At 42.0% G+C, this 24,431-nt stretch overlaps 10 non-coding genes across 10 annotated transcripts; all 10 read left to right on the top strand.

The window, feature by feature from the left end:
- Positions 1 to 10,563: 10,563 nt before the first annotated feature.
- Positions 10,564 to 10,635, top strand: trnag-ucc (transfer RNA glycine (anticodon UCC)). The gene has a single exon. It is a non-coding gene; the product is annotated as a tRNA-Gly (tRNA).
- Positions 10,636 to 11,964: 1,329 nt separating this feature from the next.
- trnag-ucc (transfer RNA glycine (anticodon UCC)) lies at positions 11,965 to 12,036 on the top strand. The gene has a single exon. It is a non-coding gene; the product is annotated as a tRNA-Gly (tRNA).
- A 1,330-nt stretch (positions 12,037 to 13,366) lies between these two features.
- On the top strand, positions 13,367 to 13,438 carry trnag-ucc (transfer RNA glycine (anticodon UCC)). The gene has a single exon. It is a non-coding gene; the product is annotated as a tRNA-Gly (tRNA).
- A 1,330-nt stretch (positions 13,439 to 14,768) lies between these two features.
- trnag-ucc (transfer RNA glycine (anticodon UCC)) lies at positions 14,769 to 14,840 on the top strand. The gene has a single exon. It is a non-coding gene; the product is annotated as a tRNA-Gly (tRNA).
- A 1,330-nt stretch (positions 14,841 to 16,170) lies between these two features.
- Positions 16,171 to 16,242, top strand: trnag-ucc (transfer RNA glycine (anticodon UCC)). The gene has a single exon. It is a non-coding gene; the product is annotated as a tRNA-Gly (tRNA).
- Positions 16,243 to 17,572: 1,330 nt separating this feature from the next.
- On the top strand, positions 17,573 to 17,644 carry trnag-ucc (transfer RNA glycine (anticodon UCC)). Its single transcript has one exon. It is a non-coding gene; the product is annotated as a tRNA-Gly (tRNA).
- Positions 17,645 to 18,974: 1,330 nt separating this feature from the next.
- On the top strand, positions 18,975 to 19,046 carry trnag-ucc (transfer RNA glycine (anticodon UCC)). Its single transcript has one exon. It is a non-coding gene; the product is annotated as a tRNA-Gly (tRNA).
- Positions 19,047 to 20,376: 1,330 nt separating this feature from the next.
- trnag-ucc (transfer RNA glycine (anticodon UCC)) lies at positions 20,377 to 20,448 on the top strand. Its single transcript has one exon. It is a non-coding gene; the product is annotated as a tRNA-Gly (tRNA).
- Positions 20,449 to 21,778: 1,330 nt separating this feature from the next.
- Positions 21,779 to 21,850, top strand: trnag-ucc (transfer RNA glycine (anticodon UCC)). Its single transcript has one exon. It is a non-coding gene; the product is annotated as a tRNA-Gly (tRNA).
- Positions 21,851 to 23,180: 1,330 nt separating this feature from the next.
- On the top strand, positions 23,181 to 23,252 carry trnag-ucc (transfer RNA glycine (anticodon UCC)). Its single transcript has one exon. It is a non-coding gene; the product is annotated as a tRNA-Gly (tRNA).
- The last annotated feature ends 1,179 nt before the right edge of the window (positions 23,253 to 24,431 follow it).

The raw sequence follows: 24,431 nt of genomic DNA, 5'->3' as shown, positions 1-24,431 counted from the left end.
GGTTTTCCACCCGGTGGTAGCTGACGCCAGGGTCCACTTCCCCCCCCCCCCACGTCAAACGCTTTGAGGTCTATATGTTTTCCTTCGCCGAGGATGCGGTTGAGCAGAGTGGCCAGGCAACGAAGTTCACCCAACAAACTTTATTGGTTAATTTTGTGAGTGGCAATCATCCCTTTAAAAAAATAATCTGACACCATCAAATCTTTGATTCCTAGGTCTTTGTCCATTGTGATGTGGTGATCTGTGATGCCAGTAGTCCCTCTGGCGGCCCCTGTAGTGGACAATGTGTGAATCAGGACAACCCGAAAAGAGGTAGGTCTTGTTTGATGCTTTTCAGACCCTGTCAGACCATAACGGAACTAATAGGTTCTCTCTCTCAACAGGTCAATGACATGTCAAACACCTCTTTGAGGAGCGTAATTTATATGCTTCTTCTGGATACATTCTTTGGGTGTAATGTCTTGTTCTAACATGTCAAATAAAGTGTTATGTATATAAAACAATCCTAACCGTTGGAGCTACCTTAATTGTATCTGATTTGCATTTATCACCAAGGCGCATGTAGTAGGCTTGTCATCTGTGTATCAATCAACCCTTTTGTCAGCATGGAACTCTGAACCATCCACCGGAGGAAGATAAGTGTTGCGCACCAACTTCCCATCTAGGACAAACAATGGGTGTCAAAACAAAAGCTTTCGACTGTCCAGTAGGATGAACTGACTCAATGTTATAGCAGATGGTGGTTTGCCAAAGTGAAACCAGCAGGGCTGTGGTTGGATGCAGTGTTGGTAATTTTCAACTGAAATTACAACCTTCCTTGATACCTCTCACTAGCTTGGTTTCCATCCAAATATAGACATTACTACTTTAATGATATGCATGTCAATCTCTCATGGCTCAAATGGGAAGAGCTTGACTTCATCACTACTTGTTTGTGTAAGAAGTGTTGACAAGCTGAATGTACCGAGCTGTCTATTTAAACTACTAGCACACAGCTCGGACACCCATGCATTCCCCACAAGACATCTTGTCACACTCTCCAAGTCTGAACTACGGAAGGTACAGAGCCATGAATACGTTGCAATCTATTTCTCATCAGGATAAGATTTAAACACACACCGTACGGAACAGCGGGGACTGAAGAAACAATCCTTTAAGAGTTGGGAGCTTGCACCGCGGGACGGCTTCATTGCTCCAGACCACAAGGGGAGTATGCGTACTCATTATGCATTTGGGTCCCGAGGCTTTGACCAAAGACTTTATTTTGACGTGCCACCCTTGCTTTGTCAGCAATCTTCGTTGAGGGCCACAAAACAGATGGAAGTTGTCTTAACGAGTCAAGCTAATGTACAGTTTGAGAGGAATGTGTTAGTGTAGAGATGCGGCTATTTTTCTTGTCAAAATGAAATTGCCAAAATCGCTATTTAGCAAGTTACCAGACTAGCTAGTGTTAGGAGAATTAATTTGTAATTAGTCTTTTAGGGACTCCTGAGAACCAACAAACCAGGATGTTGTCTTGTGAAACAGTGGATGTAAAGAATCCAGCTGGCTAAAGCATTGACTGCACAATTGTAAGCTTGCCTTGCAATGCAGCTGAAGTAATATGGCTAGCTAACTATTTACTTGTGTTGGATTAAACTGTTGCCGCTCTGGGTATGGACCCTAAAACGTAAAGTTCTGAACTAATATTCATACCAATCTATGAACCTCAACTCTGAATGTCATTACTGAAGCCTAGAGTAGAATATACCTTTATTGTGCCAAGGATGCAAGACCTATATACACATGTATTTTAGTTATTGCCACGTATCAGATTCCCATATTGTAGCCTGTACATTGAATATATTCACCGATCATGTACTCTTCTTTGGCAAATAAAGGTGCAGTTCAGGTATGACATTCTTTTTCAGTCATATCAAACGATGCTGTCTCATGTGTTACAATTATACACTTAAACAGCGTTTACTGATCCTGGGATATGATTACACATTGCAACTATACAATAGACTAAACATGATTGATTTGTAATTCATATACGACAGAACCTATGCATATCTAATTCCATGAATCTGAAGACACAGGATAGTATTTCAACCAGTGGAGAATGTGAAACGCTTTATTGAAAGAAGTGCATTTTAATTGTAATTTAAGATCACTCTTAAGCGGGCAGGTGGGTAGAGCGTTGGACTAGTAACCAGAAGGTTGCAAGATCGAATCCCTGAGCTGAAAAGGTAAAAATTTGTCCGTCTGCCCCTGAACATGGCACTTCCTAAGCCGTCATTCTTATCTGACATGCCTAGTTAAAGGGTAACTACACCCCAAAATCGATAGCTCTTCATTTTTTTCCCAGACCTCAAGTGGTTTCCTGCTAGGGTTTTAAACGTTGTCCTGGACAGAACATCCAATCGTGTTATATATTTCTATTCTTTTTGGAGGGGGAGCAATCAGGCAAAACAGTGAAGGGATTTTACAGGGCCCTAATGGACTACAGACATTGACGGTCTCCTAGCCTAAAAACAAATGCTGAATGCACTGCCTAGATTTTGAGGTAAATGCACTGTCCATTATTTGATCAGGGCAGGGAAGCACTAACAAACTGCATTTAGTCCAATAAAAATACATTATTAGCGTGATAAATAAAAGGGAGTTGCTCCACCATGACACAAGAGAACCCTCTGCTGGAGCAAAATGCTTACAGCACCTGGTATTCCCAGGTGGTCTCCCATCCAAGTACTAACCAGGCCCGACCCTGCTTAGCTTCCAAGATTTAGGCTGGTATGGCCGTAAGCAAAGGCAATCTTTTGGTACACTAAAGTCAACGAGTCACTTACTCATAGGGGGACAGAGAAATGTCCACCTTGTGACACACCCTGAAAAAGCTCAAACCTTGCTTGCATTTCCAGATCATACATTTCACTCTTGTGGGGGAAAAAAAGAGGGCATATCCTAGGTTCATACTTATGACAACTTCATGGACTAGGGCCCTATAAAATACGACGCGCCCGCACGGAATCACGAAATACAGACATTAAACCGAAATTCAACAATATTAAATGCTTTGAACTAAGGAGGAAATTAACTCAATCCCTTCAACTTGTTAGAAAATCCATTAATTTGCCCAAGTGAATCATAAGACATGAACAAAATGCATCAGTGATTTGTATTTCCACGCAAAAGTAAAGAAAAAAAATGAACACAATTATCCACTAAAACCAATTAATAATTAAATACAAGTTTTCCATTTGATAGAATTTCAATAAAAGTACTCCCCCCACACAGTTTCCTCCACCGTATCTATATATCTCTATATAGGGCCCTAGTCCATGAAGTTGTCATAAGTATGAACCTAGGATATGCCCTCTTTTTTTCCCCCACAAGAGTGAAATGTATGATCTGGAAATGCAAGCAAGGTTTGAGCTTTTTCAGTGTGTGTCACAAGGTGGACATTTCTCTGTCCCCCTATGAGTAAGTGACTCGTTGACTTTAGTGTACCAAAAGATTGCCTTTGCTTACGGCCATACCAGCCTAGCGTACAGGTCGCAATGGTAGGTAGTATATGGGGCTTTGGTGACAAAACGGATGGCACTGTGATAGACTGCATACAATTTGTTGAGTAGGGTATTGGAGGCTATTTTGTAAATGACATCGCCGAAGTCGAGGATTGGTAGGATGGTCAGTTTTACAAGGGTATGTTTGGCAGCATGAGTGAAGGATGCTTTGTTGCTAAATAGGAAGCCAATTCTAGATTTAACTTTGGATTGGAGATGTTTGATGTGGGTCTGGAAGGAGAGTTTACAGTCTAACCAGACACCTAGGTATTTGTAGTTGTCCACATATTCTAAGTCAGAGCCGTCCAGAGTAGTGATGTTGGGCAGGTGCAGGCAGAGATCGGTTGAAGAGCATGCATTTAGTTTTACTTGTTTTTAATTGGAGGCCACGGAAGAGGAGTTGTATGGCATTGAAGCTTGCCTGGAGGGTTGTTAACAGTGTCCAAAGAAGGGCCAGAAGTATACAGAATGGTGTTGTCTGCGTAGAGGTGGATCAGGGACTCGCCAGCAGCAAGAGCGACATCATTGATGTATACAGAGAAGAGTGTCGGTCCAAGAATTGAACCCGGTGAGGCAATCATTTGAGAAACCAAGGCTGTCGAGTCTGCCGATGAGGATATGGTGATTGACAGAGTCGAAAGCCTTGGCCAGATCAATGAATACGGCTGCACAGTAATGTTTCTTATCGATGGCGGTTAAGATGTTGTTTAGGACCTTGAGCGTGGCTGAGATGCACCCATGACCAGGTCTGAAATCAGATTGCATAGCGGAGAAGGTATGGTGGGATTCGAAATGGTCAGTAATCTGTTTGTTGACTTGGCTTTCGAAGACCTTAGAAAGGCAGGGCAGGATAGGTCTGTAGCAGTTTGGGTCAATCCAGAGGCGCCACTCACTGCAGACTCGACCATCAGTCCAGTGGCGTTCTCTAGTCCGTGGTCGGCAGTGAGGGTTCCCACTCCAGAGACATTAAGTAAGTGGGAAGTGGAGCGGGGTCCACGTCCTGAGCCAGAGGCAGGGAGACTCTGGCGGATCCGGACGGTGACCCGTCGCGGTAGGTTCCGGACGGTGACCCGTCGTGGTAGGTTCCGGTCTGCGGCCGGATGCTCTGGATTGGGTACTGTTGCCGGACGTTCTGGACTGGTGAGGCGCACTGTCTGCCTGGTGCGTGGTGCCGGTACTGGTGGTACTGGGCCGAGGACACGCACCTCAGGGCGAGTGCGGGGAGGAGGAACAGGGCATACTGGACTGCCGAGGCGCACCATAGGCCTGGTGCGTGGTGCCGGCACTGGTGGTACCGGGCTGGAGACCCGCACCTCAGGGCGAGTGCGGGGAGAAGGTACTGGGCTGTGGAGGCGTACTGGAGGTCTGGCGCATGGTGTTTGAACTGGTGGTACTGGATAGACCGAACCGTGAAGACACACTGGAGGTCTTGAGCTATTGGCCTGCACAACCCGTCCTGGCTGGATGGTGACTCTAGCCCGGCACGTGCGGGGCGCAGGCACAGGACGTACTGGGCTGTGCAAACATACGGGAGACAGAGTGCGCAATGCCGGCGCAGGATATCCTGGCCCGAGGAGACACACTGGCTGTCTGGAGAGCAGGGCTGGCACCATCTGCCCTGGCTGGATCCTCACCCTTGCCCGGCAGATGCTGGGATATAGCGCACCGGGCTAAGCACGCGTACTGGGGACACCATGCGCTCCACCGCATAACACGGTGCCTGACCAGTACGACGCCCGCCACGGTAAGCACGAGGAGTTGGCTCAGGTCTCCTAACTCCTCGCCCCGCCCCCCAAAAAATATTGGGGCTACCTCTCGGGCTTCCGTGCTAGCCTTGTACCCATATACCGTCACCGTTCCTCCTGTGCTCTCTCCACCTGCTTCCATGGCAGGGTCTTGGCCCCTGCCATTACCTCTACCCAGGTCCAGGATGTTTTACCGTCCAGTATTTCTTCTTGAGTCCTAGATTCCACAAAGCGCTGTTCCTCCTTATCACGCTGCTTGGTCCTTTTAAGGTGGGTTATTGTCACGTTCGTCGTATGGAGGAGACCAAGGCGCAGCGTGATGTGAATACATGATATTTTAATGAAGACGAAGAACACTTAACAAACTATACAAAACAACAACCTGACCGTGAAGCTATATAAAACTAGTGCAGACACAGGCAACTAGACATAGACAATAACCCACGAAATACCCAAAGAAGATGGCTGCCTAAATAAGGTTCCCAATCAGAGACAACGATGAACAGCTGCCTCTAATTGAGAACCAATCTAGGAAACCATAGACATACATAAACTCCCTAGATAATATACACCCTCATAAACATACAAAACCCCTAGACAGTACAAAACGCATACATCACCATGTCACACCTTGACCTAACCAAAATAATAAAGAAATCAAAGAATACTAAGGTCAGGGCGTGACACCTAGTTCTTTTGACCACCTCTTTATTTATTAAAATCACCCACCACCCAGGAATACATCTTAAAATATTTTCTTGTACATATTCTCCAGTTATTTTACTTATCACATCATCTACTTCAACCACATTATCGTATATTGCCTGAAATGGAAGGAACCCCGGAAATAACTAATATGTTATATCACCAATCTGCCTCATCCCAGCCCTCATAAAATATTTACGAAACAACATATTATATTTTATCTTTGGATTTAAAAATATTGGCTGATTTTAAAATATTTTTTTAAATGGTACATTCATAATAAGTATTTGGTAAAAACTGCCCCCAGTTACTTCTCCATGTTACCCTTTGCACTTGAGGCTTTTCCATATACTTTTAAACACTCCATCACCCTTTTAACACTTCCCTCATCTCTAACAGCTTATCCTTTGTTTTCAATATACAGTGCCTTGCGAAAGTATTCGGCCCCCTTGAACTTTGCGACCTTTTGCCACATTTCAGGCTTCAAACATAAAGATATAAAACTGTATTTTCTTGTGAAGAATCAACAACAAGTGGGACACAATCATGAAGTGGAATGACATTTATTGGATATTTCAAACTTTTTTAACAAATCAAAAACTGAAAAATTGGGCGTGCAAAATTATTCAGCCCCCTTAAGTTAATACTTTGTAGCGCCACCTTTTGCTGCGATTACAGCTGTAAGTCGCTTGGGGTATGTCTCTATCAGTTTTGCACATCGAGAGACTGAAATTTTTTCCCATTCCTCCTTGCAAAACAGCTCGAGCTCAGTGAGGTTGGATGGAGAGCATTTGTGAACAGCAGTTTTCAGTTCTTTCCACAGATTCTCGATTGGATTCAGGTCTGGACTTTGACTTGGCCATTCTAACACCTGGATATGTTTATTTTTGAACCATTCCATTGTAGATTGTGCTTTGTTTTGGATCATTGTCTTGTTGGAAGACAAATATCTGTCCCAGTCTCAGGTCTTTTGCAGACTCCATCAGGTTTTCTTCCAGATTGGTCCTGTATTTGGCTCCATCCATCTTCCCATCAATTTTAACCATCTTCCCTGTCCCTGCTGAAGAAAAGCAGGCCCAAACCATGATGCTGCCAGCACCATGTTTGACAGTGGGGATGGTGTGTTCAGGGTGATGAGCTGTGTTGCTTTTACGCCAAACATAACGTCTTGCATTGTTGCCAAAAAGTTCAATTTTGGTTTCATCTGACCAGAGCACCTTCTTCCACATGTTTGGTGTGTCTCCCAGGTGGTTTGTGGCAAACTTTAAACAACACTTTTTATCGATATCTTTAAGAAATGGCTTTCTTCTTTCCACTCTTCCATAAAGGCCAGATTTGTGCAATATACAACTGATTGTTGTCCTATTGACAGTCTCCCACCTCAGCTGTAGATCTCTGCAGTTCGCAAAGTCTCGCAAAGTTCAAGGGGGCCGAATGCTTTCGCAAGGCACTGTATACTGGAAGATTCATGAAAGATACTACTAGCTCATTTACAATCATATTTTTCACCATGATCCTTGTATCTTTTATCATTAAACCATCCATTAAACGTTCCTTCCTTTTCCATTTCTCATTGTAACTTCGTACTTTCTTTCTCCTTTCATTTTATAACCCACCACCTCTCCGCACACATCCTTAATTGCTCATAGTAATTCCATCGTCATCACCTTTTCTTCTCCCACCAACTCCACTGCCACAGTAAGTTCTTTGCCATATTTCATTACTCCATGTTTCTTCCATTTAGAATTTTCTTTGTCCTTGTCCATTCCGTTCGTCGTTGCCATGTTGTCCGTCATAGAAATATAAAAAGAGACCTCAACTCTCCCCCAAGCAGCAAAACTTCAAGGGGGGAAAAACAAACCAAACTTAAACTTACTCAAATACAAAAATCTAAATTATACTTCGAAAAACGTTGAAAAATAACCAAAAAAGCTCTCAAGTAAACACTCTCGAGCAAACACACACTCATTCACAGCTCAATCACCTACACCTGTCTCACTTTCCAAACAGGAAGTGCTCACTCAGGTCTGGTATGGCCGTAAGCGAGAGAACATCTCTTGGTACAATATATAAAGTCAAAGTGAGTCTGATTAACAGACTTTGCATTTTCACATACGTATTAGATAAGCAGCTTCAACTTTGGGTCACTCAAAAAGTGGAAGAAATTACATATACTGTAGCCATCACTTTGTAGCACAGATGTTTGTATTTCATCCAACTAAACCTTGCTTGCAACAAAAGGAACAATTATCCTATTAATAGGACCGTGGAGACTAGCCCATACAAGATGCATTTAGTCAAATAAACATTCAGTATCAAATGAATACTACAAGGCAGTGTTGCCGATTAAATTATGTGGTGGACAAAAAGCTTACACCACCTGGTATTCCCAGGCGGTCTCCCATCCAAGTACCAACCAGGCCCGACCCTGCTTTGCTTCTGAGATCTGACGAGATCGGGCGTACTTTTAAAATAATTTTTCAAATGAAAAACAGACAATATTACAGCATTTCAATCATAATTATAGGATGAACAATTCACCCTTTTACAAAATCAGACAAATATACAATCAATTAATATTTAAATCACCCACTAAATCCAATTAGTTGTTAAACACAAGTTTTCCATTTGATAACATTCCAAAAAATTTACTCCCCACACAAACTGTTTTTCAAAATTGCCTCCACCATATCTATGTATTATCTCTATATTTTTCTCCAACATACTCTTAAAAAATACCTCCACACTCACACATTTCCCCTCATAATGACCCAAGTTCCTTCTTAATCTTACAGCATATCTAGCATGACTTAAAACATAATTAACCAAGTTAAAATTCAAAACTTTATTTTTCCCATTAAGGGAACATTTTGACACTTTCCATAGGGTTAGTGAGAAAGTCCACATTGCAAATGTACGAACCCTTACTAGACGTCCGACAACATTTCTAAAATTCGCAGACGGCGCAGGGACGGATCTTCCAGGAAGTCATCAAACTAAATCTCTCAGTTTTCAACCAGAGAGATTGAGACTCAGCGTATCCGTCTCAATCCTCCACAACTGCTTATGTTACCCCTCCATATCTGCAGTGAAAGATGGTGGACATAGATCGTTTTTTGTCAAACCATGAGACATACCTATAATCGGTCTTCTCACAAAAGCATCTGTAGCTTCCTACAAATTCGTATGAAGCAGTTGACCTGGGTTCGATTCCCGGCCAATGCAGAGCCTGAGGAATTCATTTGTTTTAGGGGCTGGATGTCATTTCAAGTGTATTACATTTGAATCATTATCGTTGTACTTGGAAGTCAGAATTGCTCCTACATTCTGCAGGTTATCTAAAATAATAAATGTTGTGCGACGTTGAACCAACAAGTGCATATCAAAATAGATTTGCAGTCCCATCGCCAAAACCATTCAACCACCTTGTCCTGCGCCCAAGAGGTGATAGTCGGCGTTCCGACCAGTGGCCCAAGATCTGCCTGTCTGAGATTGTTCAAGGATCTGCAAAAGGTCTCACCCGGGATTTGAACCCAGGACCTCTCGCAGCCTAAGCGAGAATCATACCCCTAGACCAACGAGCCTTATGCCAAAAGTTATTTTTCTGCTTTCTGCAGCAATCACAGTGAAGATATCGATTGACGTGTCCATGGTGCTTGGAACGATTGAACATCATGTGAGTGTTTTGTGCTTTACTTGTGAGCATAACAGTCTTCCAAAATCTTGACCATGCTTCAGTTCAAATCTTCTGTAGTTCATCTGCTGTGTCTTTCACATTCTGTCTTCTTCAGTCACGACAGCAAAATGATGACGAGTTTTTACAAATTAATAAAGTGCAAAATGAGATCAATTCATTTTTTTAAAGAGCAAATGAAAAAATAAGACTTCCAAAAGAATGGAACTAATTTATTTTGAGTCAAATGACGCAAAGGTACGTGAATCAAAGTCAATTAATGTTGAAAATACCCATTCAAATAGATCCGTTTTCAACTAGAGAGATTAAGACTCGGCGTATCCGTCTCAATCCTCCACAACTGCTTATGTTACCCCTCCATATCTGCAGTGAAAGATGGTGGACCTAGATCGGTTTTTGTCAAACCATGAGACAATACCTATAATCGGTCTTCTCACAAAAACATCTCTAGCTTCCGAACCGTTTGACCTACAAATTTGTATGATCACTCTCTGGAATGAGGAGACCCTCACGAACACTGTGGTATTCTCAATTTTTCTCTACATCCCCCACAAGTGTCAGGAGACTCGTCTGAAGTCACAACCGTCTATGTGCCAAGTTCTGTTTGTAGAATCCAAAATCTTGGGCTACAAACTAATGTGACCCCACTTGTCGCAATGTTCTCCGTTTTGCCCTACGTTCCCAACAAGTGTCACGGGACTAATCTGAAGGTAACCTGTAGTGATTAAAATGATAGATTTTTTAACCAGGGACCTCTCGCAACCTAAGCCATAATCATACACCTAAACCGTGAAAGTGAATTATCACTTTCCACCAAAATGACGGTCAAATTATGAGTCGATGTCTCAATGTTGCTACTGAGCTGCACATAGCATTGGTGGTATAGTGGTGAGCATAGCTGCCTTCCAAGCAGTTGACCCGGGTTCGATTCCCGGCCAATGCAGAGCCTGAGGAATTAATTTGTTTTAGGGGCTGGATGTCATTTCAAGTGTATTACATTTGAATCATTATCCTTGTACTTGGAAGTCAGAATTGCTCCTACATTCTGCAGGTTATTTAAAATAATAAATGTTGTGCGACGTTGAACCAACAAGTGCTTATCAAAATAGATTTGCAGTCCTATCGCCAAAACCATTCAGCCACCTTGTCCTGCGCCCAAGAGGTGATAGTCGGCGTTCCGACAAGATCTGCCTGTCTGAGATTGTTCAAGGATCTGCAAAAGGGCTCATCCGGGATTTGAACCCGGGACCTCTCGCACCCTAAGTGAGAATCATACCCCTAGACCAACGAGCCTTATACCAGAAGTTATTTTTTTGCTTTCTGCAGCAATGACAGTGAAGATATCGATTGACGTGTCCATGGTGCTTGGAACGATTGAACATCATGTGAGTGTTTTGTGCTTTACTTGTGAGCATAACAGTCTTCCAAAATCTTGACCATGTTTCAGTTCAAATCTTCTGTAGTTCATCTGCTGTGTCTTCACATTCTGTCTTGTTCAGTCGCGACAGCAAAATGATGACGAGTTTTTACAAATTAATAAAGTGCAAAATGAGATCAATTCATTTTTTAAAAAACAAATGAAAAAATAAGACTTCCAAAAGAATGGAACTCATTTATTTTGAGTCAAATGACGCAAAGGTACGTGAATCAAAGTCAATTAATTTTGAAAATACCCATTCAAATAGATCCGTTTTCAACTAGAGAGATTAAGACTCGGCGTATCCGTCTCAATCCTCCACAACTGCTTATGTTAACGCTCCATATTTGCAGTGAAAGATGGTGGACCTAGATCGGTTTTTGTCAAACCATGAGACAATACCTATAATCGGTCTTCTCACAAAAACATCTCTAGCTTCCGAACCGTTTGACCTACAAATTTGTATGATCACTCTCTGGAATGAGGAGACCCTCACGAACACGGTGGTATTCTCAATTTTTCTCTACATCCCCCACAAGTGTCAGGAGACTCGTCTGAAGTCAGAACCGTCTTTGTGCCAAGTTCTGTTTGTAGAATCCAAAATCTTGGGCTACAAACTAATGTGACCCCACTTGTCGCAATGTTCTCCGTTTTGCCCTACGTTCCCAACAAGTGTCACGGGACTAATCTGAAGGTAACCTGTAGTGATTAAAATGATAGATTTTTTAACCAGGGACCTCTCGCAACCTAAGCCATAATCATACACCTAAACCGTGAAAGTGAATTATCACTTTCCACCAAAATGACGGTCAAATTATGAGTCGATGTCTCAATGTTGCTACTGAGCTGCACATAGCATTGGTGGTATAGTGGTGAGCATAGCTGCCTTCCAAGCAGTTGACCCGGGTTCGATTCCCGGCCAATGCAGAGCCTGAGGAATTAATTTGTTTTAGGGGCTGGATGTCATTTCAAGTGTATTACATTTGAATCATTATCCTTGTACTTGGAAGTCAGAATTGCTCCTACATTCTGCAGGTTATCTAAAATAATAAATGTTGTGCGACGTTGAACCAACAAGTGCTTATCAAAATAGATTTGCAGTCCTATCGCCAAAACCATTCAGCCACCTTGTCCTGCGCCCAAGAGGTGATAGTCGGCGTTCCGACAAGATCTGCCTGTCTGAGATTGTTCAAGGATCTGCAAAAGGGCTCATCCGGGATTTGAACCCGGGACCTCTCGCACCCTAAGTGAGAATCATACCCCTAGACCAACGAGCCTTATACCAGAAGTTATTTTTTTGCTTTCTGCAGCAATGACAGTGAAGATATCGATTGACGTGTCCATGGTGCTTGGAACGATTGAACATCATGTGAGTGTTTTGTGCTTTACTTGTGAGCATAACAGTCTTCCAAAATCTTGACCATGTTTCAGTTCAAATCTTCTGTAGTTCATCTGCTGTGTCTTTCACATTCTGTCTTGTTCAGTCGCGACAGCAAAATGATGACGAGTTTTTACAAATTAATAAAGTGCAAAATGAGATCAATTCATTTTTTAAAAAACAAATGAAAAAATAAGACTTCCAAAAGAATGGAACTCATTTATTTTGAGTCAAATGACGCAAAGGTACGTGAATCAAAGTCAATTAATTTTGAAAATACCCATTCAAATAGATCCGTTTTCAACTAGAGAGATTAAGACTCGGCGTATCCGTCTCAATCCTCCACAACTGCTTATGTTAACGCTCCATATTTGCAGTGAAAGATGGTGGACCTAGATCGGTTTTTGTCAAACCATGAGACAATACCTATAATCGGTCTTCTCACAAAAACATCTCTAGCTTCCGAACCGTTTGACCTACAAATTTGTATGATCACTCTCTGGAATGAGGAGACCCTCACGAACACGGTGGTATTCTCAATTTTTCTCTACATCCCCCACAAGTGTCAGGAGACTCGTCTGAAGTCAGAACCGTCTTTGTGCCAAGTTCTGTTTGTAGAATCCAAAATCTTGGGCTACAAACTAATGTGACCCCACTTGTCGCAATGTTCTCCGTTTTGCCCTACGTTCCCAACAAGTGTCACGGGACTAATCTGAAGGTAACCTGTAGTGATTAAAATGATAGATTTTTTAACCAGGGACCTCTCGCAACCTAAGCCATAATCATACACCTAAACCGTGAAAGTGAATTATCACTTTCCACCAAAATGACGGTCAAATTATGAGTCGATGTCTCAATGTTGCTACTGAGCTGCACATAGCATTGGTGGTATAGTGGTGAGCATAGCTGCCTTCCAAGCAGTTGACCCGGGTTCGATTCCCGGCCAATGCAGAGCCTGAGGAATTAATTTGTTTTAGGGGCTGGATGTCATTTCAAGTGTATTACATTTGAATCATTATCCTTGTACTTGGAAGTCAGAATTGCTCCTACATTCTGCAGGTTATCTAAAATAATAAATGTTGTGCGACGTTGAACCAACAAGTGCTTATCAAAATAGATTTGCAGTCCTATCGCCAAAACCATTCAGCCACCTTGTCCTGCGCCCAAGAGGTGATAGTCGGCGTTCCGACAAGATCTGCCTGTCTGAGATTGTTCAAGGATCTGCAAAAGGGCTCATCCGGGATTTGAACCCGGGACCTCTCGCACCCTAAGTGAGAATCATACCCCTAGACCAACGAGCCTTATACCAGAAGTTATTTTTTTGCTTTCTGCAGCAATGACAGTGAAGATATCGATTGACGTGTCCATGGTGCTTGGAACGATTGAACATCATGTGAGTGTTTTGTGCTTTACTTGTGAGCATAACAGTCTTCCAAAATCTTGACCATGTTTCAGTTCAAATCTTCTGTAGTTCATCTGCTGTGTCTTTCACATTCTGTCTTGTTCAGTCGCGACAGCAAAATGATGACGAGTTTTTACAAATTAATAAAGTGCAAAATGAGATCAATTCATTTTTTAAAAAACAAATGAAAAAATAAGACTTCCAAAAGAATGGAACTCATTTATTTTGAGTCAAATGACGCAAAGGTACGTGAATCAAAGTCAATTAATTTTGAAAATACCCATTCAAATAGATCCGTTTTCAACTAGAGAGATTAAGACTCGGCGTATCCGTCTCAATCCTCCACAACTGCTTATGTTAACGCTCCATATTTGCAGTGAAAGATGGTGGACCTAGATCGGTTTTTGTCAAACCATGAGACAATACCTATAATCGGTCTTCTCACAAAAACATCTCTAGCTTCCGAACCGTTTGACCTACAAATTTGTATGATCACTCTCTGGAATGAGGAGACCCTCACGAACACGGTGGTATTCTCAATTTTTCTCTACATCCCCCACAAGTGTCAGGAGACTCGTCTGAAGTCAGAACCGTCTTTGTGCCAAGTTCTGTTTGTAGAATCCAAAATCTTGGGCTACAAACTAATGTGACCCCACTTGTCGCAATGTTCTCCGTTTTGCCCTACGTTCCCAACAAGTGTCACGGGACTAATCTGAAGGTAACCTGTAGTGATTAAAATGATAGATTTTTTAACCAGGGACCTCTCGCAACCTAAGCCATAATCATACACCTAAACCGTGAAAGTGAATTATCACTTTCCACCAAAATGACGGTCAAATTATGAGTCGATGTCTCAATGTTGCTACTGAGCTGCACATAGCATTGGTGGTATAGTGGTGAGCATAGCTGCCTTCCAAGCAGTTGACCCGGGTTCGATTCCCGGCCAATGCAGAGCCTGAGGAATTAATTTGTTTTAGGGGCTGGATGTCATTTCAAGTGTATTACATTTGAATCATTATCCTTGTACTTGGAAGTCAGAATTGCTCCTACATTCTGCAGGTTATCTAAAATAATAAATGTTGTGCGACGTTGAACCAACAAGTGCTTATCAAAATAGATTTGCAGTCCTATCGCCAAAACCATTCAGCCACCTTGTCCTGCGCCCAAGAGGTGATAGTCGGCGTTCCGACAAGATCTGCCTGTCTGAGATTGTTCAAGGATCTGCAAAAGGGCTCATCCGGGATTTGAACCCGGGACCTCTCGCACCCTAAGTGAGAATCATACCCCTAGACCAACGAGCCTTATACCAGAAGTTATTTTTTTGCTTTCTGCAGCAATGACAGTGAAGATATCGATTGACGTGTCCATGGTGCTTGGAACGATTGAACATCATGTGAGTGTTTTGTGCTTTACTTGTGAGCATAACAGTCTTCCAAAATCTTGACCATGTTTCAGTTCAAATCTTCTGTAGTTCATCTGCTGTGTCTTTCACATTCTGTCTTGTTCAGTCGCGACAGCAAAATGATGACGAGTTTTTACAAATTAATAAAGTGCAAAATGAGATCAATTCATTTTTTAAAAAACAAATGAAAAAATAAGACTTCCAAAAGAATGGAACTCATTTATTTTGAGTCAAATGACGCAAAGGTACGTGAATCAAAGTCAATTAATTTTGAAAATACCCATTCAAATAGATCCGTTTTCAACTAGAGAGATTAAGACTCGGCGTATCCGTCTCAATCCTCCACAACTGCTTATGTTAACGCTCCATATTTGCAGTGAAAGATGGTGGACCTAGATCGGTTTTTGTCAAACCATGAGACAATACCTATAATCGGTCTTCTCACAAAAACATCTCTAGCTTCCGAACCGTTTGACCTACAAATTCATATGACCACTCTCTGGAATGAGGAGACCCTCACGAACACGGTGGTATTCTCAATTTTTCTCTACATCCCCCACAAGTGTCAGGAGACTCGTCTGAATTCAGAACCGTCTTTGTGCCAAGTTCTGTTTGTAGAATCCAAAATCTTGGGCTACAAACTAATGTGACCCCACTTGTCGCAATGTTCTCCGTTTTGCCCTACGTTCCCAACAAGTGTCACGGGACTAATCTGAAGGTAACCTGTAGTGATTAAAATGATAGATTTTTTAACCAGGGACCTCTCGCAACCTAAGCCATAATCATACACCTAAACCGTGAAAGTGAATTATCACTTTCCACCAAAATGACGGTCAAATTATGAGTCGATGTCTCAATGTTGCTACTGAGCTGCACATAGCATTGGTGGTATAGTGGTGAGCATAGCTGCCTTCCAAGCAGTTGACCCGGGTTCGATTCCCGGCCAATGCAGAGCCTGAGGAATTAATTTGTTTTAGGGGCTGGATGTCATTTCAAGTGTATTACATTTGAATCATTATCCTTGTACTTGGAAGTCAGAATTGCTCCTACATTCTGCAGGTTATCTAAAATAATAAATGTTGTGCGACGTTGAACCAACAAGTGCTTATCAAAATAGATTTGCAGTCCTATCGCCAAAACCATTCAGCCACCTTGTCCTGCGCCCAAGAGGTGATAGTCGGCGTTCCGACAAGATCTGCCTGTCTGAGATTGTTCAAGGATCTGCAAAAGGGCTCATCCGGGATTTGAACCCGGGACCTCTCGCACCCTAAGTGAGAATCATACCCCTAGACCAACGAGCCTTATACCAGAAGTTATTTTTTTGCTTTCTGCAGCAATGACAGTGAAGATATCGATTGACGTGTCCATGGTGCTTGGAACGATTGAACATCATGTGAGTGTTTTGTGCTTTACTTGTGAGCATAACAGTCTTCCAAAATCTTGACCATGTTTCAGTTCAAATCTTCTGTAGTTCATCTGCTGTGTCTTTCACATTCTGTCTTGTTCAGTCGCGACAGCAAAATGATGACGAGTTTTTACAAATTAATAAAGTGCAAAATGAGATCAATTCATTTTTTAAAAAACAAATGAAAAAATAAGACTTCCAAAAGAATGGAACTCATTTATTTTGAGTCAAATGACGCAAAGGTACGTGAATCAAAGTCAATTAATTTTGAAAATACCCATTCAAATAGATCCGTTTTCAACTAGAGAGATTAAGACTCGGCGTATCCGTCTCAATCCTCCACAACTGCTTATGTTAACGCTCCATATTTGCAGTGAAAGATGGTGGACCTAGATCGGTTTTTGTCAAACCATGAGACAATACCTATAATCGGTCTTCTCACAAAAACATCTCTAGCTTCCGAACCGTTTGACCTACAAATTCATATGACCACTCTCTGGAATGAGGAGACCCTCACGAACACGGTGGTATTCTCAATTTTTCTCTACATCCCCCACAAGTGTCAGGAGACTCGTCTGAATTCAGAACCGTCTTTGTGCCAAGTTCTGTTTGTAGAATCCAAAATCTTGGGCTACAAACTAATGTGACCCCACTTGTCGCAATGTTCTCCGTTTTGCCCTACGTTCCCAACAAGTGTCACGGGACTAATCTGAAGGTAACCTGTAGTGATTAAAATGATAGATTTTTTAACCAGGGACCTCTCGCAACCTAAGCCATAATCATACACCTAAACCGTGAAAGTGAATTATCACTTTCCACCAAAATGACGGTCAAATTATGAGTCGATGTCTCAATGTTGCTACTGAGCTGCACATAGCATTGGTGGTATAGTGGTGAGCATAGCTGCCTTCCAAGCAGTTGACCCGGGTTCGATTCCCGGCCAATGCAGAGCCTGAGGAATTAATTTGTTTTAGGGGCTGGATGTCATTTCAAGTGTATTACATTTGAATCATTATCCTTGTACTTGGAAGTCAGAATTGCTCCTACATTCTGCAGGTTATCTAAAATAATAAATGTTGTGCGACGTTGAACCAACAAGTGCTTATCAAAATAGATTTGCAGTCCTATCGCCAAAACCATTCAGCCACCTTGTCCTGCGCCCAAGAGGTGATAGTCGGCGTTCCGACAAGATCTGCCTGTCTGAGATTGTTCAAGGATCTGCAAAAGGGCTCATCCGGGATTTGAACCCGGGACCTCTCACACCCTAAGTGAGAATCATACCCCTAGACCAACGAGCCTTATACCAGAAGTTATTTTTTTGCTTTCTGCAGCAATGACAGTGAAGATATCGATTGACGTGTCCATGGTGCTTGGAACGATTGAACATCATGTGAGTGTTTTGTGCTTTACTTGTGAGCATAACAGTCTTCCAAAATCTTGACCATGTTTCAGTTCAAATCTTCTGTAGTTCATCTGCTGTGTCTTTCACATTCTGTCTTGTTCAGTCGCGACAGCAAAATGATGACGAGTTTTTACAAATTAATAAAGTGCAAAATGAGATCAATTCATTTTTTAAAAAACAAATGAAAAAATAAGACTTCCAAAAGAATGGAACTCATTTATTTTGAGTCAAATGACGCAAAGGTACGTGAATCAAAGTCAATTAATTTTGAAAATACCCATTCAAATAGATCCGTTTTCAACTAGAGAGATTAAGACTCGGCGTATCCGTCTCAATCCTCCACAACTGCTTATGTTAACGCTCCATATTTGCAGTGAAAGATGGTGGACCTAGATCGGTTTTTGTCAAACCATGAGACAATACCTATAATCGGTCTTCTCACAAAAACATCTCTAGCTTCCGAACCGTTTGACCTACAAATTCATATGACCACTCTCTGGAATGAGGAGACCCTCACGAACACGGTGGTATTCTCAATTTTTCTCTACATCCCCCACAAGTGTCAGGAGACTCGTCTGAATTCAGAACCGTCTTTGTGCCAAGTTCTGTTTGTAGAATCCAAAATCTTGGGCTACAAACTAATGTGACCCCACTTGTCGCAATGTTCTCCGTTTTGCCCTACGTTCCCAACAAGTGTCACGGGACTAATCTGAAGGTAACCTGTAGTGATTAAAATGATAGATTTTTTAACCAGGGACCTCTCGCAACCTAAGCCATAATCATACACCTAAACCGTGAAAGTGAATTATCACTTTCCACCAAAATGACGGTCAAATTATGAGTCGATGTCTCAATGTTGCTACTGAGCTGCACATAGCATTGGTGGTATAGTGGTGAGCATAGCTGCCTTCCAAGCAGTTGACCCGGGTTCGATTCCCGGCCAATGCAGAGCCTGAGGAATTAATTTGTTTTAGGGGCTGGATGTCATTTCAAGTGTATTACATTTGAATCATTATCCTTGTACTTGGAAGTCAGAATTGCTCCTACATTCTGCAGGTTATCTAAAATAATAAATGTTGTGCGACGTTGAACCAACAAGTGCTTATCAAAATAGATTTGCAGTCCTATCGCCAAAACCATTCAGCCACCTTGTCCTGCGCCCAAGAGGTGATAGTCGGCGTTCCGACAAGATCTGCCTGTCTGAGATTGTTCAAGGATCTGCAAAAGGGCTCATCCGGGATTTGAACCCGGGACCTCTCACACCCTAAGTGAGAATCATACCCCTAGACCAACGAGCCTTATACCAGAAGTTATTTTTTTGCTTTCTGCAGCAATGACAGTGAAGATATCGATTGACGTGTCCATGGTGCTTGGAACGATTGAACATCATGTGAGTGTTTTGTGCTTTACTTGTGAGCATAACAGTCTTCCAAAATCTTGACCATGTTTCAGTTCAAATCTTCTGTAGTTCATCTGCTGTGTCTTTCACATTCTGTCTTGTTCAGTCGCGACAGCAAAATGATGACGAGTTTTTACAAATTAATAAAGTGCAAAATGAGATCAATTCATTTTTTAAAAAACAAATGAAAAAATAAGACTTCCAAAAGAATGGAACTCATTTATTTTGAGTCAAATGACGCAAAGGTACGTGAATCAAAGTCAATTAATTTTGAAAATACCCATTCAAATAGATCCGTTTTCAACTAGAGAGATTAAGACTCGGCGTATCCTTCTCAATCCTCCACAACTGCTTATGTTAACGCTCCATATTTGCAGTGAAAGATGGTGGACCTAGATCGGTTTTTGTCAAACCATGAGACAATACCTATAATCGGTCTTCTCACAAAAACATCTCTAGCTTCCGAACCGTTTGACCTACAAATTCATATGACCACTCTCTGGAATGAGGAGACCCCCACGAACACGGTGTTATTCTCAATTTTTCTCTACATCCCCCACAAGTGTCAGGAGACTCGTCTGAAGTCACAACCGTCTATGTGCCAAGTTCTGTTTGTAGAATCCAAAATCTTGGGCTACAAACTAATGTGACCCCACTTGTCGCAATGTTCTCCGTTTTGCCCTACGTTCCCAACAAGTGTCACGGGACTAATCTGAAGGTAACCTGTAGTGATTAAAATGATAGATTTTTTAACCAGGGACCTCTCGCAACCTAAGCCATAATCATACACCTAAACCGTGAAAGTGAATTATCACTTTCCACCAAAATGACGGTCAAATTATGAGTCGATGTCTCAATGTTGCTACTGAGCTGCACATAGCATTGGTGGTATAGTGGTGAGCATAGCTGCCTTCCAAGCAGTTGACCCGGGTTCGATTCCCGGCCAATGCAGAGCCTGAGGAATTAATTTGTTTTAGGGGCTGGATGTCATTTCAAGTGTATTACATTTGAATCATTATCCTTGTACTTGGAAGTCAGAATTGCTCCTACATTCTGCAGGTTATCTAAAATAATAAATGTTGTGCGACGTTGAACCAACAAGTGCTTATCAAAATAGATTTGCAGTCCTATCGCCAAAACCATTCAGCCACCTTGTCCTGCGCCCAAGAGGTGATAGTCGGCGTTCCGACAAGATCTGCCTGTCTGAGATTGTTCAAGGATCTGCAAAAGGGCTCATCCGGGATTTGAACCCGGGACCTCTCACACCCTAAGTGAGAATCATACCCCTAGACCAACGAGCCTTATACCAGAAGTTATTTTTTTGCTTTCTGCAGCAATGACAGTGAAGATATCGATTGACGTGTCCATGGTGCTTGGAACGATTGAACATCATGTGAGTGTTTTGTGCTTTACTTGTGAGCATAACAGTCTTCCAAAATCTTGACCATGTTTCAGTTCAAATCTTCTGTAGTTCATCTGCTGTGTCTTTCACATTCTGTCTTGTTCAGTCGCGACAGCAAAATGATGACGAGTTTTTACAAATTAATAAAGTGCAAAATGAGATCAATTCATTTTTTAAAAAACAAATGAAAAAATAAGACTTCCAAAAGAATGGAACTCATTTATTTTGAGTCAAATGACGCAAAGGTACGTGAATCAAAGTCAATTAATTTTGAAAATACCCATTCAAATAGATCCGTTTTCAACTAGAGAGATTAAGACTCGGCGTATCCGTCTCAATCCTCCACAACTGCTTATGTTAACGCTCCATATTTGCAGTGAAAGATGGTGGACCTAGATCGGTTTTTGTCAAACCATGAGACAATACCTATAATCGGTCTTCTCACAAAAACATCTCTAGCTTCCGAACCGTTTGACCTACAAATTCATATGACCACTCTCTGGAATGAGGAGACCCCCACGAACACGGTGTTATTCTCAATTTTTCTCTACATCCCCCACAAGTGTCAGGAGACTCGTCTGAAGTCACAACCGTCTATGTGCCAAGTTCTGTTTGTAGAATCCAAAATCTTGGGCTACAAACTAATGTGACCCCACTTGTCGCAATGTTCTCCGTTTTGCCCTACGTTCCCAACAAGTGTCACGGGACTAATCTGAAGGTAACCTGTAGTGATTAAAATGATAGATTTTTTAACCAGGGACCTCTCGCAACCTAAGCCATAATCATACACCTAAACCGTGAAAGTGAATTATCACTTTCCACCAAAATGACGGTCAAATTATGAGTCGATGTCTCAATGTTGCTACTGAGCTGCACATAGCATTGGTGGTATAGTGGTGAGCATAGCTGCCTTCCAAGCAGTTGACCCGGGTTCGATTCCCGGCCAATGCAGAGCCTGAGGAATTAATTTGTTTTAGGGGCTGGATGTCATTTCAAGTGTATTACATTTGAATCATTATCCTTGTACTTGGAAGTCAGAATTGCTCCTACATTCTGCAGGTTATCTAAAATAATAAATGTTGTGCGACGTTGAACCAACAAGTGCTTATCAAAATAGATTTGCAGTCCTATCGCCAAAACCATTCAGCCACCTTGTCCTGCGCCCAAGAGGTGATAGTCGGCGTTCCGACAAGATCTGCCTGTCTGAGATTGTTCAAGGATCTGCAAAAGGGCTCATCCGGGATTTGAACCCGGGACCTCTCACACCCTAAGTGAGAATCATACCCCTAGACCAACGAGCCTTATACCAGAAGTTATTTTTTTGCTTTCTGCAGCAATGACAGTGAAGATATCGATTGACGTGTCCATGGTGCTTGGAACGATTGAACATCATGTGAGTGTTTTGTGCTTTACTTGTGAGCATAACAGTCTTCCAAAATCTTGACCATGTTTCAGTTCAAATCTTCTGTAGTTCATCTGCTGTGTCTTTCACATTCTGTCTTGTTCAGTCGCGACAGCAAAATGATGACGAGTTTTTACAAATTAATAAAGTGCAAAATGAGATCAATTCATTTTTTAAAAAACAAATGAAAAAATAAGACTTCCAAAAGAATGGAACTCATTTATTTTGAGTCAAATGACGCAAAGGTACGTGAATCAAAGTCAATTAATTTTGAAAATACCCATTCAAATAGATCCGTTTTCAACTAGAGAGATTAAGACTCGGCGTATCCTTCTCAATCCTCCACAACTGCTTATGTTAACGCTCCATATTTGCAGTGAAAGATGGTGGACCTAGATCGGTTTTTGTCAAACCATGAGACAATACCTATAATCGGTCTTCTCACAAAAACATCTCTAGCTTCCGAACCGTTTGACCTACAAATTCATATGACCACTCTCTGGAATGAGGAGACCCCCACGAACACGGTGTTATTCTCAATTTTTCTCTACATCCCCCACAAGTGTCAGGAGACTCGTCTGAAGTCACAACCGTCTATGTGCCAAGTTCTGTTTGTAGAATCCAAAATCTTGGGCTACAAACTAATGTGACCCCACTTGTCGCAATGTTCTCCGTTTTGCCCTACGTTCCCAACAAGTGTCACGGGACTAATCTGAAGGTAACCTGTAGTGATTAAAATGATAGATTTTTTAACCAGGGACCTCTCGCAACCTAAGCCATAATCATACACCTAAACCGTGAAAGTGAATTATCACTTTCCACCAAAATGACGGTCAAATTATGAGTCGATGTCTCAATGTTGCTACTGAGCTGCACATAGCATTGGTGGTATAGTGGTGAGCATAGCTGCCTTCCAAGCAGTTGACCCGGGTTCGATTCCCGGCCAATGCAGAGCCTGAGGAATTAATTTGTTTTAGGGGCTGGATGTCATTTCAAGTGTATTACATTTGAATCATTATCCTTGTACTTGGAAGTCAGAATTGCTCCTACATTCTGCAGGTTATCTAAAATAATAAATGTTGTGCGACGTTGAACCAACAAGTGCTTATCAAAATAGATTTGCAGTCCTATCGCCAAAACCATTCAGCCACCTTGTCCTGCGCCCAAGAGGTGATAGTCGGCGTTCCGACAAGATCTGCCTGTCTGAGATTGTTCAAGGATCTGCAAAAGGGCTCATCCGGGATTTGAACCCGGGACCTCTCACACCCTAAGTGAGAATCATACCCCTAGACCAACGAGCCTTATACCAGAAGTTATTTTTTTGCTTTCTGCAGCAATGACAGTGAAGATATCGATTGACGTGTCCATGGTGCTTGGAACGATTGAACATCATGTGAGTGTTTTGTGCTTTACTTGTGAGCATAACAGTCTTCCAAAATCTTGACCATGTTTCAGTTCAAATCTTCTGTAGTTCATCTGCTGTGTCTTTCACATTCTGTCTTGTTCAGTCGCGACAGCAAAATGATGACGAGTTTTTACAAATTAATAAAGTGCAAAATGAGATCAATTCATTTTTTAAAAAACAAATGAAAAAATAAGACTTCCAAAAGAATGGAACTCATTTATTTTGAGTCAAATGACGCAAAGGTACGTGAATCAAAGTCAATTAATTTTGAAAATACCCATTCAAATAGATCCGTTTTCAACTAGAGAGATTAAGACTCGGCGTATCCGTCTCAATCCTCCACAACTGCTTATGTTAACGCTCCATATTTGCAGTGAAAGATGGTGGACCTAGATCGGTTTTTGTCAAACCATGAGACAATACCTATAATCGGTCTTCTCACAAAAACATCTCTAGCTTCCGAACCGTTTGACCTACAAATTCATATGACCACTCTCTGGAATGAGGAGACCCCCACGAACACGGTGGTATTCTCAATTTTTCTCTACATCCCCCACAAGTGTCAGGAGACTCGTCTGAAGTCACAACCGTCTATGTGCCAAGTTCTGTTTGTAGAATCCAAAATCTTGGGCTACAAACTAATGTGACCCCACTTGTCGCAATGTTCTCCGTTTTGCCCTACGTTCCCAACAAGTGTCACGGGACTAATCTGAAGGTAACCTGTA

This window comes from Oncorhynchus mykiss, chromosome 9 (genome assembly GCF_057628025.1).
Source record: "Oncorhynchus mykiss isolate SJ-2025 chromosome 9, ASM5762802v1, whole genome shotgun sequence".
Taxonomy (NCBI): Eukaryota; Metazoa; Chordata; class Actinopteri; order Salmoniformes; family Salmonidae; genus Oncorhynchus; species Oncorhynchus mykiss.
The sequence above is the reverse complement of the archived record's forward strand: the minus strand, read 5'-3'. Positions and strand labels throughout refer to the sequence as shown.